Genomic DNA, 18,689 nt, shown 5'->3' with positions numbered 1-18,689 from the left:
GTATCCCCTGGATAATTCCACGAGCCATCCAGCCTTCCCATCTCCATTTCAGAGGGCATGAAATGAACCAACACTCACGCCATCTCCTTCCACCTCGGCCCACCTGGATTTTTCTTCCCTCCCAATGTGACCTCTCTTCCTTTACCGCACCTAGATTCCCTGCATAGATCCTCCTGATAAGGACCTCCAATCCTTTTTTATGAAACTCTGGGCAGTCTTGTTGTTGAGCCAGCCAGACATAGAGAAATCGAACCCCGCAGGCATATCTAGTGGTTGTACAGTGCTTCTGGGACAACTTTTACCAGGGCAAACCCTCCCCCACGATGCACTAGTGGTAGAGGCAGAGGCATGGCATGGCAGGCACATACAGGGCAGGAGTTTGATTAAACAACACAGGGGAGTGGAGTTACCAGGGGAAAGCAGCTGGAAGAATGGTTTTTGTTGAAGGAATTTGAGTTTGGAATAGACAGGGAGGACTTGGGATCACGAGGGCATGTTGAAAATTATGTAAGTTTTCCTGCAACCAGTGCACTGGGCCACATCACTTCTCTATACAGCCCTGCTGGAAACCAGCAAACCTCTTTGATCATACTGAGTCAAACCTCCTCCTGCTGAACTTTAACCAAGTAAGGCCCACACCAGTCAAGAGAACTGCTGTATAAATTCCTTTCACCAATATTTTATCACACTATTTCACTATACTCTATTTGCTACATACAAACCTTTTTATGACTGTACTGAACTGGCCAGTGCACGTGTGTGCATGCACATGTGTGTAGCACCCCCCACTGCTGGATCAAGTCAGAATTCCTCAACTATGTTTCATAGTCCCAACACTGCTGATAGCTAGGGAACAGTCTCCTATTTCAAGTGATAGAGCCTGTGCTGTGGGGGCAGGAGAACCTGAGCTCTCTCCCTCCTGCCACCGTGATGTCCTGCATAGCCGTGGCATGCAGCAGAGTATGGGCTGCTTCAAGAATTTCATGTATGTTTCTTTCCAAGAAAACCCAGTAAAGGTTATTTTGGTTTATAAAATGTGCAGAAAACCCTGCTCGCTGGGATCCACATGGAGCACTGACAAAGAAACATGGGGCCAATCTGACCTCTTCATGCAGGAGCTCGGCTCTGCACCAGCCTGCCTCCATGCTATATAGGATGAACAACTCCTTCAGCACATGTCCCCCTGGAGACTTCCTGCCAACATCCTGACTGCACTGCAGGGGCTGCAGGTCACAGAACCGCTGCTCTGAGCTTTGTATCTTGCTGCCTGTGGTAGCTGAAGCTGAGCGTCAGCCTGCAGTTTTGCTCACAGGAGGGCTGCCCTGCGATCTGCGCCCTGCCGGGCTCCAAGTGAGCAGTGAGTGTGCTGTGCACAGTGAGGAAGCCGCTTCTGCTACCCTGGGAAAGTACAAAGTTCAGACGATACCTTCACGCTGTGCTGAGAGCCACAAGGCGTAGACAGCAGGGAAATGCTTGCTGAGCTTCCCCTGGTCTCTCATCACCTCTGCACTTCTCAGCCCTGCTGCCTGCGGACTCTTTCATCTGAAAGAGCAAGTGGCCCTTTCATCTTGATCAAACTGCAAGGAGGTGAGAATCCACACAGCAATTCCTCTCCGACTGCAGCAACATTTCACTCTTTGCAAACAGCCCTGGTGATTTCCATGGTACCTTGGCGGTTAATTGGATAAAAACCTCTGTGACCAAATGGCTTGTAGTCAAAACAACACCACTTCCCCCATTTGTTCTCATCAGTCTGGGTCACTTGGCAAAACTGCTCATCTGCAAGGAACAGTTTCAGATGGGTGAGGAAAGAACGTATCACTGGCCAAAGCTCGTGCCTGAAACCATGCTTAGGCACCGATATTCAACGTAGTCAACATTTGCTTAGGGTGCTCAGCTCCCTGAAAATCTGGCCCCTTTTACTTTGGTACCTACAGACAGGCTTAGATGCCTAGCTCTAGGTAAGAATGGTTTGAAATTTTTGGCGTTTCTTTCTTTCTTTTCATCACTGCTGTTGTGAAGCATAAGGAGATGTCAGGTTTTGTTCTGGACTCACTTACACCACTGTAAACCATTAATAATTCCACTCATCTCACTGGAGTTACGCTGATGTAAAACCGAACCTAAGTAAGAGCAGGACCAGCTATATCTGGACTGGTAGATTTCCCCAACACATTTGGAAGGCCACTTTCAATGAGAATTGTCAGGTGATCCATAGATTTGCCCATTAGAAGGTACCATTATAATCATCTAGACTGACCTCCTGTGTAACACAGGCCAGAGAATTTCACCAGGGATTCCTTCAAGTAACCCAACAATTTATGTTGAATTAGAACACATTTTTTTAGAGAAAAGAAAAGGAGTACTTGTGGCACCTTAGAGACTAACCAATTTATTTGAGCATAAGCTTTTGTGAGCTACAGCTCACTTCATCGGATGCATAAATTGGTTAGTCTCTAAGGTGCCACAAGTACTCCTTTTCTTTTTGCGAATACAGACTAACATGGCTGTTGCTCTGAAACCTGCCATTTTTTAGAGAGTCGTCCCTTCTGCATTAAAGTCTTCAAATACTAGCCATACAGAAATCGCTAGCCACAGAAACTTGCCAGTTCTTTAACAGGAAGCCAGAATTCTCATTAGTCTCACATCTACCCACATAAATAAGAATAAAATTAATAATGATTCAGCAAACAGCCTTAAACTATACAGCTTCCACCAGCAGAGCATTCCACATCCAAGTTTTGCCAGTGTTGATACTCCCTAGCTAGCAGCACAAGGGACTCTGAACTGGTGAGCAGCAGAGGATATTAATTCATAGCCAGCTGCTGGGAGTAAGGTATGTGGTGACTTGAATTCAACCTTACCCTTGCTGCACCTTGAAGAGACACAGAATGATCTTGTGCTTAATGAAAAGTACTGGAAGTAAGAATGCCTGAATTCTGTTCTTTGCTCTTTGCGTGACCAGAGACAGCATCAGCTTCCCTGTGCCTGAGTCTCCCTGGCTGTGTTATACTTCCCCACACAACATCAATGTTGTGAGGCCAAATTAGTCAATACTCATGATGTGCTTTGAGATCCTCCAAAAGGAATAGGTTAGAGGAGGAAAAGTACCTATCTGCTGTTGGTATAACCCAGGCATGTCATTCATTCCCTAGCCTCCCCGAGATGAGTTGTCTCATACTCCATGCTGTGCAGATGGTGTGGGGATGGAGGCTGAGAACTGCTTCTTCATCATCCATATGCAAAAACCCAAAGGCATCAGGGACGGCACACTTGCTTCCTTTAGGAAGGGGAGAATCCCCCAGCCAGTGTCACCATTTCTCATTACCTTTATAGGACTATACCAAACCCGGCACAGTACAGACAAGGGCCCTGCCCTAACAAGAGAGGCTGCACTGGGAGGCCCGGAGAAGGCACAGTTTGTGGGAGCATAACAGAGAGAAGAAAAGGAGAAAGGCAGATTGGAGAGGAACTCAAAGAGGAGGGTGCACGTAGTTAAAAGCACTGCTGGACATTGGAGCAGGTGTGCACAGATGTGCAGAAGCAGTGACGATGGGGGGAGATACTGGTTTAGCACAAGGCAGGACTAAGGCTGAAAGAATCAATAATGCAAATATAAGCTGCACATGCCAGCCGCACAGTCACATTGCAGGACGGAGAGCTCCCTGGCCACAGTCTCCAAGATCAGTCAGACTGGAGGCATTAAAACCACAAGAGGCCCTAAATTCAAACTCAAACCATGATCAAAATATATGTTGGGGTGACAAAGCAGGGCCCAGGCCAGGCTGGATCCTAACAGATACAAGAACAGAAGATACCACAGCTACTACCAGAGAGTTTAGGAAGAAAATGCATGGTCAACAAAATTCTAGAAGCTCTTAAAATAGGGATGAAAATCTTTATAATGCAATGTCAACCAAAAAGGAGATGAGGGATTTCCACCAAATACAAAATAAATGTCTGGCCAGAATCCATAAAAAGCCGTAAAAACAACGAGGAGTCCTTGTGACACTTCAGAGACTAACAAATATATTTGGGCATAAGCTTTCATGGGCTAAAACCCACTTCATCAGATGCATGGAGTGAAAAATGCAGTAAGCAGGATATATATTACAGCAAATGAAAAGATGGGAGTTGCCTTACCAAGTGGGGGGTCAGTGCTAATGAGACCAATTCAATCAAGGTAGAAGTGGCCTAAATGGACACAAATCAGACATCAAGAATTGTAATATTCAAAAACCAGTAGGCAAGCACTTCAATTTCCCTGAACACTCAATAACAGACTTAAAAGTGGCAATTCTTCAACAAAAAACTTTAAAAACAGACTTCAACAAGAAACTGCAGAACTGGAATTAATTTGCAAACTGGACACCATCAAATTAGGCCTGAATAAAAACTGGGAGTGGCTGGGTCACTACAAAAAAGTAATTTTTCCCCTGTTGTTACTCACACCTTCTTGTCAACTGTCCACCTTGATTGAATAGTCCACTTCCATCTTGACTGAATTGGCCTCGTTAGCACTGATCCCCCACTTGGTAAGGCAACTCCCATCTTTTCATGTGCTGTAATATATATCCTGCTTACTGTATTTTTCACTCCAGGCATCTGATGAAGTGGGTTTTAGCCCACGAAAGCTGATGCCCAAATACATTTGTTAGTCTCTAAGGTGCCACAAGGACTCCTCGTTGTTTTTGCTGATACAGACTAACACGGCTACCACTCTGAAACCTAAAAAGCTGTTTCAGAGTAACAGCCGTGTTAGTCTGTATTCGCAAAAAGAAAAGGAGTACTTGTGGCACCTTAGAGACTAACCAATTTATTTGAGCATGAGCTTTCGTGAGCTACAGCTCACTTCATCGGATGCATACTGTGGAAACTGCAGAAGACATTATATACACAGAGACCATGAAACAATACCTCCTCCCACCCCACCCTCCTGCTGGTAATAGCTTATCTAAAGTGATCATCAAGTTGGGCCATTTCCAGCACAAATCCAGGTTTTCTCACCCTCCGCCCCCCCCCCCCCCCACAAACTCACTCTCCTGCTGGTAATAGCCCATCCAAAGTGACCACTCTCTTTAAAATGTGTATGATTATCAAGGTGGGCCATTTCCTGCACAAATCCAGGTTTTCTCACCCCCCTCCAAAAACCACACACACAAACTCACTCTCCAGCTGGCAATAGCTCATCCAAACTGACCACTCTCCTTACAATGTGCATGATAATCAAGGTGGGCCATTCCCCACATATCTATTCAGGGGACACCATCAAAGGGCCTAATAACATCAGCCACACTATCAGAGGCTCATTCACCTGCACATCCACCAATGTGAGATATGCCATCATGTGCCAGCAATGCCCCTCTGCCATGTACATTGGTCAAACTGGACAATCTCTACGTAAAAGAATAAATGGACACAAATCAGATGTCAAGAATTATAACATTCATAAACCAGTCGGAGAACACTTCAATCTCTCTGGTCACGCAATCACAGACATGAAGGTCGCTATCTTACAATAAAAAAACTTCAAATCCAGACTCCAGCGAGAAACTGCTGAATTGGAATTCATTTGCAAATTAGGTACTATTATTAGGCTTAAATAGAGACTGGGAGTGGCTAAGTCATTATGCAAGGTAGCCTATTTCCCCTTGTTTTTTTCTACCGCCCCCCCCCCCCCCCGATGTTCTTGTTAAACTTGGATTTATGCTGGAAATGGCCCACCTTGATTATCATGCACATTGTAAGGAGAGTGGTCAGTTTGGATGAGCTATTGCCAGCAGGAGAGTGAGTTTGTGTGTGTGTGTGGGGGGGGGGATGAGAAAACCTGGATTTGTGCTGGAAATGGCCCACCTTGATTATCCTGCACATTGTAGGGAGAGTGGTCACTTTGGATGAGCTACTACCAGCAGGAGAGTGAGTTTGTGTGTGTATGGGGGTGGCGGGGTGAGAAAACCTGTATTTGTGCTGGAAATGGCCCACCTTGATTATCATGCACATTGTAGGGAGAGTGGTCGCTTTGGATGAGCTATTACCAGCAGGAGAGTGAGTTTGTGTGTGTGGTTTTTGGAGGGGGGTGAGAAAACCTGGATTTGTGCTGGAAATGGCCCACCTTGATTATCATACACATTTTAAAGAGAGTGGTCACTTTGGATGGGCTATTACCAGCAGGAGAGTGAGTTTGTGTGGGGTGGGGTGGAGGGTGAGAAAACCTGGATTTGTGCTGGAAATGGCCCAACTTGATGATCACTTTAGATAAGCTATTACCAGCAGGAGACTGGGGTGGGAGGAAGTATTGTTTCATGGTCTCTGTGTATATAATGTCTTCTGCAGTTTCCACAGTATGCATCCGATGAAGTGAGCTGTAGCTCACGAAAGCTCATGCTCAAATAAATTGGTTAGTCTCTAAGGTCCCACAAGTACTCCTTTTCTTTTTGCTAAAAAGCTGTGTGAGGCTGTGTGGGACTGATGGTTCCACAACCTACTAACCTTGGGGAAAACGCAATGGGTGGGATTTTCAACAGCATCTAAGTGATTTAGGAGCCTCAATGAAAATCATTGGGATTTGCACTCCTGAACCACTTAGCCTCCACCCAATGGTTCCCAGCTTGGCTTTATAAAGTGTAAGTCAATCTTCCTCTGCAAACTCTTCATAAAGCAGACAGACACCCTGTAGGGTCAATGTGAAGTACCAGTGTATACATGTGTGCACACACAGACACATATCATGGCCCAGATTCTCATCTCATTTACACCAGTGTCAAACTGGAGTAACTCAGCTGGCTTCAACAGAGTTAGTGCAGATACCAGTGGTGTCACTGAGTTCAGAATGTGACCTTGAGTAACAAACCATGCCGCTCTCACCATGTGCAGCAGTATTTTTTTTAATAAAGTCTAATAACAAGCTCTTACTCTACCCACCCTGTAGACACTAAAGCTAAGCTAACAGCCAGGAGGCTGGAATGGCTCAGACGGGACATCAACAGTCTGACCAAACAGGTTTTGTACCAAGCATAAGGCAAGTGTTTAATGTTGTCCATTGAAACAATTTGGTCCCGCCTCCTCCCATGTGAAATTAGCTCCGCATCGGTACTGTGACAGGGGGTGGATGGGATTGGAATCTAACTGCAACAGCTGAAGCTGCTGACCCAACGGTGAGCATGAGAAAGGGCTATAGGCACATTGGTGGAGGCATAAGGGCATAAGGGAAGGCAAGTACGTCAGACAAAAACAAAACAGTTTGTGACCAATCAGTTGCTGCCTTCGTTTACAGCAAACGGCCCAGTCCAAGCCAGAGGTGACACTGCAAATTCAGGGGGCTTGGGAAGAAACTCACCTGTGAAAGAAACACGGAGATCACTTTGTACCTGGGCACGATCTGCTGAGTCAAGCCCTGTCTACACTAAATTGGCAGTGCTGCGATCGATGCAGTGGTATCGATTTAGAGGGTCTAGTGAAGACATGCTAAGTCGATGGGAAAGCGCTCTCCCGTCGACGTCTGTACCCCGCCTTCCCAAGAGGCAGAAGCTATGCTGGTGGGAGAGCATCTCCCGTCGACACAGCGCACTACAGACACCGCTCGAAGTCAACCTAAGTTACATGGACTTCAGTTACATAACTTACCTACCTGAACTAGCGTAACTGAGATTGACTTGCAGCATCAGTGTAGACCAGCCCTTAGTGCTGCTACTCGGGTGCAAATGCAGCCTTTAGCACTTTACACAGCCAGGCTGGGACGTAGCTACATCCCAGCCTGCAGCAGAATGTCTTGGGTCCCAGGACAAAGACACTCATGAAGCAATTGAGATGCGGCTGAGAAAACACCAGCGGGAGGACAAAAGAAACCAGGATGAGGCTGTTTGGTCATGGTTAGCTGTAAACCTGTTTGTGATGTCAAGAATCCTGGGGTGGAAGGAGGATGGTTGGGAGGGGGAGTAAGAAAGGGGGAAAGGAGTGGAGGAGGGGGCTTAAAACACTTTCAGAAATACTTCCATGAACTCTATTTGCCTTTCTGATCGCTTTGAATTTAGACATTTGAAAGTAAAACAACCCCTTGTCCCAGGCAGTAGATCATCTCCTTCTCTGTCTTAGATCATGAGTCCCGACCCTGGAAGGAGCTGTATAAATGGAATTGATTTGCTGTCATTCATGAAGTTTGTTTACCTCGTATCTGTCCAGATTTTAGAACAAGAACAAGAGTAACACATAGGGACGGATCCTAAGCTGTGAGGGGATGGATAGAGCTCCACTGACTTTGATTTACATCAACTGTGGAGCTGGTCCACAGGCCAAGGCTTTCCAAAGTGACTAGTGATTTTGGATGCCCAACTTGAGGCACCTTAAAGGAACCTACTTTTCAGAAAGTTTTGAACATCTCCCCTCTCAAAAATAGGCCCCTGTATAAATGCCTCAAGTAGGGCATGCAAAATCACCAGTCTTTCTGGAAAACCTTGGCCAAAAGGTACAAAATGGGTCTTGACGGTGGGGTTGGCATTTCCTGCTTCTGCCACAAATAGCCAAATGCTTAGTGAAGAACAGATTGAAAGCAGCTAATGAACCAAGCTCTCTTCAAACAAATCAATGATTGGCACCTTCCCCTTCTTCATTCATCCCTTGTGCCTAGTTCTCTATCTCACACAGAGTGCCCCTGCTCTCTGTCCTCCACCTTGCCTTCTACACTTCCAGGCAATCTTCTCTCCATTCTTTCTGGTTGTTTCCCTCATGCTAATTTCCCAGCAGTTTTCATCCTTCTGTAAGGGTCTCTCCCCCTCTTTGCTCCACCCCCACTTTCTTTCCTCATAACATCTCTTTGCTTTCCCAACTGGCCTTCCTCCTTCTAGCTCTTTTTACCTGGAACAATTTCTCTCTCTTCCCCCGTTACTATTTTCTCGACCATTCTTTCTTCCCTTTATTTCTCCTTCTCCCTTAGTTCTTTCCCTGTCACTGTCTTCTGTTTCATCCTCAACTTGACCTCCCTCTTCCCCTCACACCGGTTCCCCGCCCCATGTTCTCTTCCTGCATCCACCACTCACTCACTGCAGAAGACTCTAGTGTGAGCATTTTGCACTGTTGGTCCCATCCGTTCAGTTCTGTGGGGGAAGCACTGGTGGGAGTGCAGTTATCAATTGTTCTAATTGCCATTTCATCTGGCCCTGTGCTGAGCAGGTTCAATGGCATGTAACTTGAGATTCCAGCAGCTGGAATACACTAGCGTTCTCCCCGTTGGTGACAGCCATGCTGAGGAATTTTAAGAAGAAAGTCTAGTGGATGCAAAGCCTGGAAAATGTGACAGGTCACTGAAGCTCAAGTTCTGACTCAGTTTCCCCACTGCAACCCATCTAAAGGCTAGCTGTGTCCATTGAGTTGGCCCCACCAGCTTATTCAGAGATTCCTCCCCAAACACACTAGATGATGACTTGTGCTGCAGAAATGAATGAACTGCAGTTCAAAAAACTGAAAGCCACAGGGGCAGTTCTAGAGCTGTTCCACTTGATCAGTCAGAGGTTCCCTTGTCATTTCACTCCCCCCAGTTCCACAGGTACCAGAATAATTAGCCAGGACAATCTGGGGGCAGAGGGAGAGACAGACACATATTTGGTAGGAGTGGCTGGGGAAGAGGTTGCTACTGATATGCCCTGGGCTCCATGAACTTTCTGGAGGGATGGAATGAATTAAAGAAAACAAACAAAGCAGGGAGTTCCCCCTCCTGGAGAGGGTCACTTGGGATGCCTGCACTTTTTCAATCCATTTCCAGTTTGGCTCCTGCTTCCGCCTTTATCTGAAACCAGTTTCCGTTGTTTATCCCCAGCACAGCAGATTATGAATGAGACACTATTAAAAGGTTCATTCTTCTGGCTGTCAGGAACAGCAGAACTGCCCCAGCTTTAGTGTGAAAAGTCTGCACATCTCTTGGATCGAGATAAAGGTGCGTGTTTGTGGATGGAGGGGTGTGCGTGTGCAAGTGTAAGGAAGGGAATAAAGGTGTGAAATGGACGGCACAGCTATCTGCCTCCATGGATGCTCCCCCAAGGGCCTGGGATTTTCGTCACTCCATGTCCTGACTAACACGGCAGTGAGCTCCGCAGCAGGAAAGGCTTAAAGGCTCAGGATGGGAAGGCTATGAGGAGAGGGGCTTGGAGATAGCCAGTGCTGAAATGGTTGAGGAGGATCAATGCTGTTTTGTCACTCTGTAAAACCAGCTCTTACCTATTGAAATAAACAGTGCAGGAGGACAGTGGAGTGTTAGACCTGTTATTGAGCGAACAGGAAACAGCTGTATTCGATTAGGCCGGACTAATTTGGTGACTCCGATAACCTGGGAAAAAAGCTCCCACTCCAGCACTATTTCTTTTCTACAGAAAATCAAACAGAAAGTAAACACCCTGGTCACATGGGGAGGGAGAGTGCCAACATTTCCCTCACTCCCCTTCTAGGGTCTGCAGGGAGGGGTCTGAGTGACAGCTCCTCCCGAAGGCCAATACCATGTGGTTAATCTGTGGGTCAGACAAGCCAAGGGAGCCACTGGTTGTGGGGAGATGCCATGGCCTGTGGTGGTTCAGTGGCTGAGGTCATACAGGACAGTGTGATGGGCTGAGTGGGGGTCCTTCCAGCAGGGCTGGTGTCCTCTCTCCCTGCTGATCACCTGGAGATGACACTGAGATGAAGCGATTTGAGGAAATGGCAGAAATCCTGGCCCCATCCGCTAGCGAGGGCACCTGCCCACCAACCCTGAGATGGTGCCCAGACAGCTCCACTAGAATTGTCACCCGAAGAGCAGCAATGCCCAGCCAGGGACCTTTGCCTGCGTAGAGGCCTAAGTGCTCTTCCAGCTGCAGCCTTGTCTGAGGCCATTCATGCCCCCGTCACGTCTAAGCTGCCCTCTTGCACGGTGCTATACCTAAGGCTGAGTGTGGAGGCCAGACCAAAGCATCAGCTGCTAGAATAAATAGAATCCCAGCTCCTGATCCTGGCCAGCTCCCGGAACAGAGTTAGACTAGTTGGTTTTGTGCCATCCCTCTGCCCCAGGCCCCAGCTCAGTCCTTTCAGCAAGTGGGGCAGGAAAGCTGAACGGTTTGGGCATGGCTACACTGGAAACTTCAAAGCATGTTGCAGCAGCGCTCTGAAGGGCGAGTGTGGTTGCACGCGAGCGCTGGGAGAGAGCTCTCCCAGCGCTCCTGGTAATCCACCTCCACAAGGGGATTAGCTCCGAGCACTGGGAGTGCGGCTCCCAGTGCTCAGAGCCTGTTTACACTAGTGCTTTAAAGCGCTGACTTGCTGTGCTCAGGGGCGTGATTTTTCACATCCCTGAGCCACCAAGTTAGAGCGCTATAAAATGTTAGTGTAGCCAAGCCCTCTGTGTGCCCCCTCCACTCCCATGGTCAGGAATCTCCTGCGCTTGCCAAGTGCTGACTCCTCACCGATCACATTCCTGCTCTCTCATCTCTCCTGAGTCGCTGGTGGTAGCACATAGCAAGTGAGTCCAGACCCACTGGATTCAGAAGCCTGGCTTCTCCCCTTCCAAATTCTAACCCAGGGGGCACTTGACAGCCCCCAGAAGCCCTTACTCAGCACTTTTGAGCTGCCCTGAACATCAGGACAGGTGGTGACTCTCATTCCACCCACCAGAGAGCCAAAATCTCGCTTCTCGGAAGCCAGGCCTGTTTCCTTCACAGCTCTTTGAAAGAACTGGCTGTTGCCCAGCCTTAATAGAGATAGGCTGCCTCTTCAGCTCCTAAACTCCCAAGTGGCCTCTAAGAATATTTATACTGCTGTCCACACAGATTTCTCAGAGATGGTAACGTGTCTCCTGAGCGAGCGGTGCTGTGCTGGGCGTCTCAGTGACGACCATATTCCCTGCTGGCCCAGTCACACACCAAGCTGCCTTGTTTTGCCAGCATAATCCTGATTCTTAGAGGAGGCTTTTGTTTTTCATCCGTGAAATTTCTCACCTGGAGAAACACCACCCCACGGTGGGCAGCAGCAAACATGTTCGTTGCTTTCCTGCTTTGTCTCACTGCTGGAAAGCTAACACCAAGTCCTGGGGTGACACATGCACATGGCTTATTCAGAGGCTTACATATCAGCCTGTCTGAGCTTTCATTATACTGCAGCTTCAGCTGGCCAAGGCCTTGGAGTCATACATTACTGGGATCTGTAGTGAGAGCCACCAAGCTGATATGGAGAGTGAGATGCTCAGAAGCAAGCTTGCATCCTCACCTCTAGGCAAGTCTTTGCAAATATAACTCATCCGAATGACTCAGTTCCAACAACAGGAGTAAGAACAAAGGTGAGAGGTAGGAGTTATCTCCTAAAGAGTCACCTGTTGACTGAGACATAAAACCAAGGCCCTGACCACTTGTGGTCACTAAAGGATGCATGGCATTTTTTGTCAGAGTAGTTAGTCTTGGAGCCATTCAAAGGGACAAAGTGTTCTTCACCGCCTGTCCTCCACTGTAGTGTAGTGTTGCTGCAAGCCGCTAACATTGGTTGTGTTCGACCCTGAAGATGGATGCATTTTAATGCTGATGAAGTAATCTCTTTGGGTGTGTAAGTGTGTGTGTCCAAGCACCCACACACAGACCAGAAAACTGGTTTGAATCCTTTTGGATAAAACACAGTAAACATACAATATCCCTAATAGAAATGTTTAAGCATCCCTCTGTTATTAGCAGCCTCTTGCCCTAGAACCTGTACAGAATTTAAGATTGCCTGTGTGGTTCTTGCTGTCAGCTTGGGGGATTCAACACTCCATGACTGGTGCAGGACTTAGTCAAGGGAATTTGCTCCCCTGGGTGCTTTGCTAGATTCTAGCAAGCATCACAACCTGATGCAAAGACAGCTGAATTTGATTTAGCTTCACTCTGGTTTGGGTTTTTTATTTGGTTAGTTAGCCAGACAAATGCGCACTGGGTTTTTAATGCTACCTGGTCTGGAGTGACGTGTACTTTCTATGGCAGTGTGGCCTCACTGCGAAGTTAAGAGTTAGGGAAGTTCTGATCTGCATCTGAACTTCCTGCCTGATTCCGATCCCTAGAAACCAGAACCTGGACTTTGATGAAACTCAGATCCAGACCTGAGCTGTGCAGCTTCTAGGGCATTTCTCTAATATTCCCCCACAAAGGCAACAGGTTGAAAATAGAGCATTTCCCTTCCAAGTTCATGTCTTGCTGTGAGACTTGACTGGTCAGATAAGAACCCTGAAGATGGAGTCAGTGCTGATCTCTCCTGCCCTGCCTGCTGTGGTGGCAGAGAGAGCAACGGTTTCCGAGATATTCCCTGTACTTGAACTGGAGACGCTGCTAGAGCCAGTGACATCCAGAATCAGGATGGTCTGTCTGAGTGAACCCTCTCTAGCGTTTCTGAGGACCGGCTGGTAAAGGGAAAGGAAACCAACACTTGTCAGGTCCATTTGTGTTACCCAGGGAGTGAACCTGCCCCATCTCCTCTGTCTGGGAAATGTTATTGCTACAGGGATATGCCAAATGGCCAGGATAAAAGACAAAGCCTCTGACCAAACCTTCCCTCAGGCCTTTCCTGGAGGGCTGATAAACTCTGAGTCACTTGTTTTCCATTTCACCTGCTTCAATCTGGGCTTCCTGCTTCCAGTGAGTCCTGCGGACCAGGAAGGCTGTTCTGGTGAGACCTGTGCCTTGGTCACAAGCAGGAACATGTGGTTCCCATCCCAACGCTGCAGCTCTACAGAGGTGGATTAACACCCCAAATTTAGGATCCTCATGCAAATGGAAAGGCACCTTTTAGCCTTTGGAGAGTCCCCCCTCACTGCTCTGGGATTGCTCCTACAAACTTTTCTCATCCTGAATACTATTGTACAGTGCATTCTAGGCTGGTTTCTCACCAGTGTCTCACCAGGGTTACGGTTGTGTCTCACCAGGAAACTGGCTAAAGCCCAAGAGGCTATTCTGGGTACAGATTGTAAATCAATACTTGAACCTCATGCGGAACTGATGAAGCACAAGGTCTGTCAGCACATTTGCCTTCAGCGTCAGCCAGACCCTAAACCGAATGGGAATCTCAGCTTGTATCTGTGAGGATCCCAGTGACAGTGGCCTATGCAGGCCCCTGGCCTAGGCCAGAGCGTGTGCTGAGTTCTGGGATGCTGGTTCCCACGTACTGCTATGACATAGCCAGCAGAACGCAAGAGAGAGGGAGTGAAAGAGGGGCCCTTTCAAGTGTGACAATAGAGCTTTCCCCCATCATCACTAGGCAGCGAGATACATGCTGCGCTGACATGGAACTCTGCACAACAAAAGCCAGTGTCCAAACAAATCTTCTCAGGCACTGGAGTCCCCCGGGTGACCTGGGGTTAGCCTGGACTTTTGCTACTGCCTGGCCCTCTGGAGGAAGAATGTCCCTTTACACTGTGCGCCACGACCGGTTCCCACGGATTTCAACCTGCTCCTCTATTTATCAGCACCGATCCTCTAATCCCTTTTGTGAAGCTCTGATTCAAGCTCAGTACAATGTAGCAAAAAGGGAGGGGGGAAGAGAAACAGCCCCAAAGAAGGAATTAAAACCCTTTACCTTTCCATGGCAATTCCCAGCCGCACTCTTAGGCCTTTACCTTTGTTTGTAGAGCTAACCTGTGGAAATGAAGCCAGGAGGAATCTAATCGGCTGGTGACTGGACTCTAGGCTGCGTTTATAAAAAAGTGCTAGCTGTTTTCTCCCAGGTTAATCCAGTTTTGAGTCTCTTTTGTGTTTTTTCAGAGACCAGAACATTCTAACTCCCAATGACTTCCTTCAGCATCTCTAAGAAATCAGGCCACTTGTACACAGGGCCTTAAATGTGGATCCAGGTACCTACTTTAAGGCAACCACCGTTACAAATTTTTGCACTAAGGGACTTTCCAGTCAGTACCAGAGCTGGGAATAGACTCTCAGTCTCCTGTTCTAACCACTAGACCATAGTCCGTCCTGGATAACACAATCTCTGCTGAGCAAATGTCTCATTTCAGGAGCAGTGACAACTACACCCCAGAATATGCTTTCTGCGTGCAGATTGACCAAAGCTGGATGCTTGATTTGATGCTGCCCACAGATACTTTTTAACTAACACCATTCCTTCCCCCACTTAAACCCCTCTACTGACTCCTGTGTGCATTAACAGAGGATCCTTGAGCCCTTCCCGAGATAACTTGGGAACAAAACAGTTTCCATGGGTTGTGCTACTTACAAATGAGTGGTTTTCAACCCATTGTCCTAAATCCAATGCTGTTTTCTTTGCAAACGGCAGGAAAAAAAAAAAGTAAAAGAGGAAGAGACAACCCCAAATGCTAATCTTGTTAGGTCAAACTGTTCTCTAAACAGATGGAGATATAAGGCAATGGGATTTTTGTCTTTTCTGGGAAGGGGTTAGATTTGCAGGGCACTAGAGGTCATTCCGGGCAAACTGGCAGCTTTGGTCTTTGTGTCACAAAAGCGAGCAGAAAGTAGAGTTATAATAAATGCTCGGAGCTCAGCCCTTTATTTGGGGGTCTGAGAGACTGGTTAGGGATTTACTTGCTGCCATCATTGTCTCTCCAGGATAAAGCTACCGTGAACCTTGGCTCCAGGTCCCACCTCCAACAAGGCCCAGTAAAAGTTGGGAGACTAATGTACAGAATAAAAGGCACCTCAGGATGAAGACTCGGTAAGAAAACCCAGAGGTTCATTTCAGCACAGAACTCTACAAATGCGCCTTGCTCAAGGAGTGCCGTTCCCCAGCTGGAGAGTCCCTTCCCCATCGCAGCGTAGGGCTGGCAATGGGGAACAGCCAGAGAGACACCAAATAATTCTTCCTCATTAGGGTTTGCCATGGCTCTCGTGTCTACAGGCCTATGCCAGGTCCCTGTGCCGCTGTACGTAGGATATGGCCAGGCCCTGAGATGCCAAACATGCTGCTGATTTAATTAATAACCCTTAGTATGAGACCACCCAAAGCTCAGCAGCACAGCACCAGTTCAAACACAGGGCCTGCAGCTCCCAGCACAAACACAAATGTCACCCCCACGCACACAACCATACGCATACCCTAATAAAATGGGGAAAATTCCACAGGCCGCATGCAGGCAAAACCTTCATCGAAGGCAAAGTATTTCACAACGAATGGGCCCAGCTCCTGACCTGGGTTCTGCCAACAGGACAGGGCTGGTAGAGAAGAGTCTGGTTGTAGCAGGGGGCTCAACAGAAAAAAGTACCAGCAACCCCCATTCTGCCTTGACCCCAGTCTCCCTGAGGTGCATTGACTGAGTGCATCTCCCAGAATGTCTCCAAAGCCAGGACTACTGTGGAACTCCAGCCAGTTTTAAAGCCACTCCCCAGGGAGGAGCCTCAGGAAGAGGGTCCTGGGGTATCCCTGGGGTGCAGCTCCCATCAGGGAGGTACAATCTGTATATCCATGTGCTCAGAAACTGAGTTCATACAAGCACCTTAAGTCTGCAATTTTCAAAGGAGATTTGGACATGCAATTCCCATGAATTAATGTTAATAGGACTGGTGCACCTAAACCCTTAGGAGGCTTGGCAAATCTCAGCCTAGGGTTCAGAAACTCCTGAGAATCTGATGGGCAAAGCGAGCCCAGCTGGCTCTGCAGTGAGACAGGCTCTCACATTAGATTTGTAGCACATGCTGCTCCCACTGGGGTGGCAGAGGCATGAGAAAGGCCTCTGTGTCAGTGCGTTCATTCCTGGGCCTGGCCCAAGACAGAGGCGAAAGGGAGCTCAGCAAGGTTTAGTTGGGGCGGGGGAGGGGGAGGTTTGTACTTTCCCCAGACTGGTTCATTGATCCCTTGCTACTTCCCAGACTCAGCCAGCTTGAGGCAAACAGCTGGCCTAGGACACTGGGAGCTCCAGAACTGCACAGAAACCAGCAATTGTCCTGCAGCCATCCCCTCTTCCAGGCCACTTGGCTGACCCTCATGCCCTGCCATTTGCTCACAAGGTGCTGACTCCAGCAGCCAGCAGCCTTCTCCAGAGGGCAGCTCCCCAAAGGAATCCCTGAGTTTGCTGTCCAGATGGAGACCAGTACTACCTAGCCGTACGGTTGCCAACTTTCTAATCACACATAATGTGAACACCCCTGCCCCGCCCCTTCTCCCCCCCCCCCCCCGTGCTGCTCCCCTGCCCTGCACATCCCTAGGGGACTGTGAGGGGGGAGTGAGGAGCAATGTCAGGGCTCCCTGCATCCAGGTCACTTTCCCTGCCCGGGCTGCGTATGGAGAGGGCAGGAGAGCAGCAGCTCCTGATGCCTCAGCCCAGCCCAGGTGGGGAAAGTGACCTGGATGCAGAAGCCCTGGTGTGTGTGTTGGGGTGACTGTGTGAGGGAGACTGTGTGTGTGTGAGAGAGAGTGTGCGGGTAAAACCAGCGAACAAAAGCCAGAGCTGGCCAAAACACCAGCCATATGCTGCTCCCCCTAAAAGGGAACCGTCTCACTAGCGCATCCTTCACATTTCTCATATTTCTCTACCAGGGCTTGAATTAAATGTTTGTACGACATTGGGGTGAATTAAAAAGCCGTTTAAAATGTTTTAAAAATAAAAAATATGAAAAACTTTAATACATTTTATTTACAGTGTCATTATTCATACTAGTCTTGCTAGTCCTTCCCCCCAGGCAGAGAGGCACAGAGACTAGGATCAGGACAAGCTGTGCCCTCAAAAGACCAGGCCCAGCCTCCAAATCGGACCCGACCCGCATCCCTCCCCAGACCAAACTGGACCAGACCCACATCCCTCCCCAGTCCAAACCCCTGAACTGAACCAGACCCACATCCCTCCCTAGACCAGAGGCGCTGGTGAGGGGATGGGGCAGGGGGAACTGGGTCTCCCCCAGGAGTGCTGGTGAGGAGATGGGAAGAGGGCAGTGGGTCTCCCCAGGGGTGCTGGTGAGGAGATGGGAAGAGGGCAGTGGGTCTCCCCCAGGGGTGCTGGTGAGGGGATGGGGCAGGGGGAACTGGGTCTCCCCCAGGAGTGCTGGTGAGGAGATGGGAAGAGGGCAGTGGGTCTCCCCCAGGGGTGCTGGTGAGGAGATGGGAAGAGGGCAGTGGGTCTCCCTCAGGGGTGCTGGTGAGGAGATGAGAAGAGGGCAGTGGGTCTCCCTCAGGGGTGCTGGTGAGGAGATGAGAAGAGGGCAGTGGGTCTCCCCCAGGGGTGCTGGTGGGGAGATGGGAAGAGGGCAGTGGGTCTCCCCGAGGGGTGCTGGTGGGGAGATGGGGCAAAGGGACTCCAGTTGCTCCGTGGAGCCCACGCTGAGGGCGCTTACCTGGAGCAAGGAGCACCCCCCCCTCGCCAGGGTGTCCATCCACTGGGTGCTGTTGCCACCTCCTGCCCAGCATGGACCAGGAGCCCCACGGTCCCTGGCCTCTGCATGTGAATAATGGTGGGGCCAGGGGTGGGAGGCTGCATGTGCAGCACCCTTCCACCAGCGATGCCCTAGGCCTGGCAGGGGCCCCGAGAGCCCAGGGAGGAGGCGGGGGCCACGCCACGGTGGAGCCCAGAAACCCCTGGGCCTGCTGCCTAGCCTCCCCCCACCCCCTGCTCGCTCCACCAAGTGGTACGAGACCCTGGGAGAGGAGGTGGGGCCGGAGTGGAGCTGCAGCGGCTGAGGGCTCTTCTCCGCCCCGTCACTGGCCGGAGGCCTCAGCTGGCGGCCGGCTGGTTGAGAGGAACAAGTTGGATGGGGGAGGAGCAGGGA

The 18,689-nt window shown here is 49.1% G+C and overlaps 1 protein-coding gene across 8 annotated transcripts in view; it reads right to left on the bottom strand.

Annotated features, from left to right (window-relative positions):
- The window catches only part of EXD3 (exonuclease 3'-5' domain containing 3), a 573,796-nt gene that overhangs the window by 97,350 nt on the left and 457,757 nt on the right, over nucleotides 1-18,689 (bottom strand). The gene's annotated exons all lie outside the window — the stretch shown is intronic.

This window comes from Lepidochelys olivacea, assembly GCF_965140295.1.
Source record: "Lepidochelys olivacea isolate rLepOli2 genome assembly, chromosome: 16".
NCBI classification, from domain to species: domain Eukaryota; kingdom Metazoa; phylum Chordata; order Testudines; family Cheloniidae; genus Lepidochelys; species Lepidochelys olivacea.
This window is presented reverse-complemented; position numbering and strand designations above follow the sequence as displayed.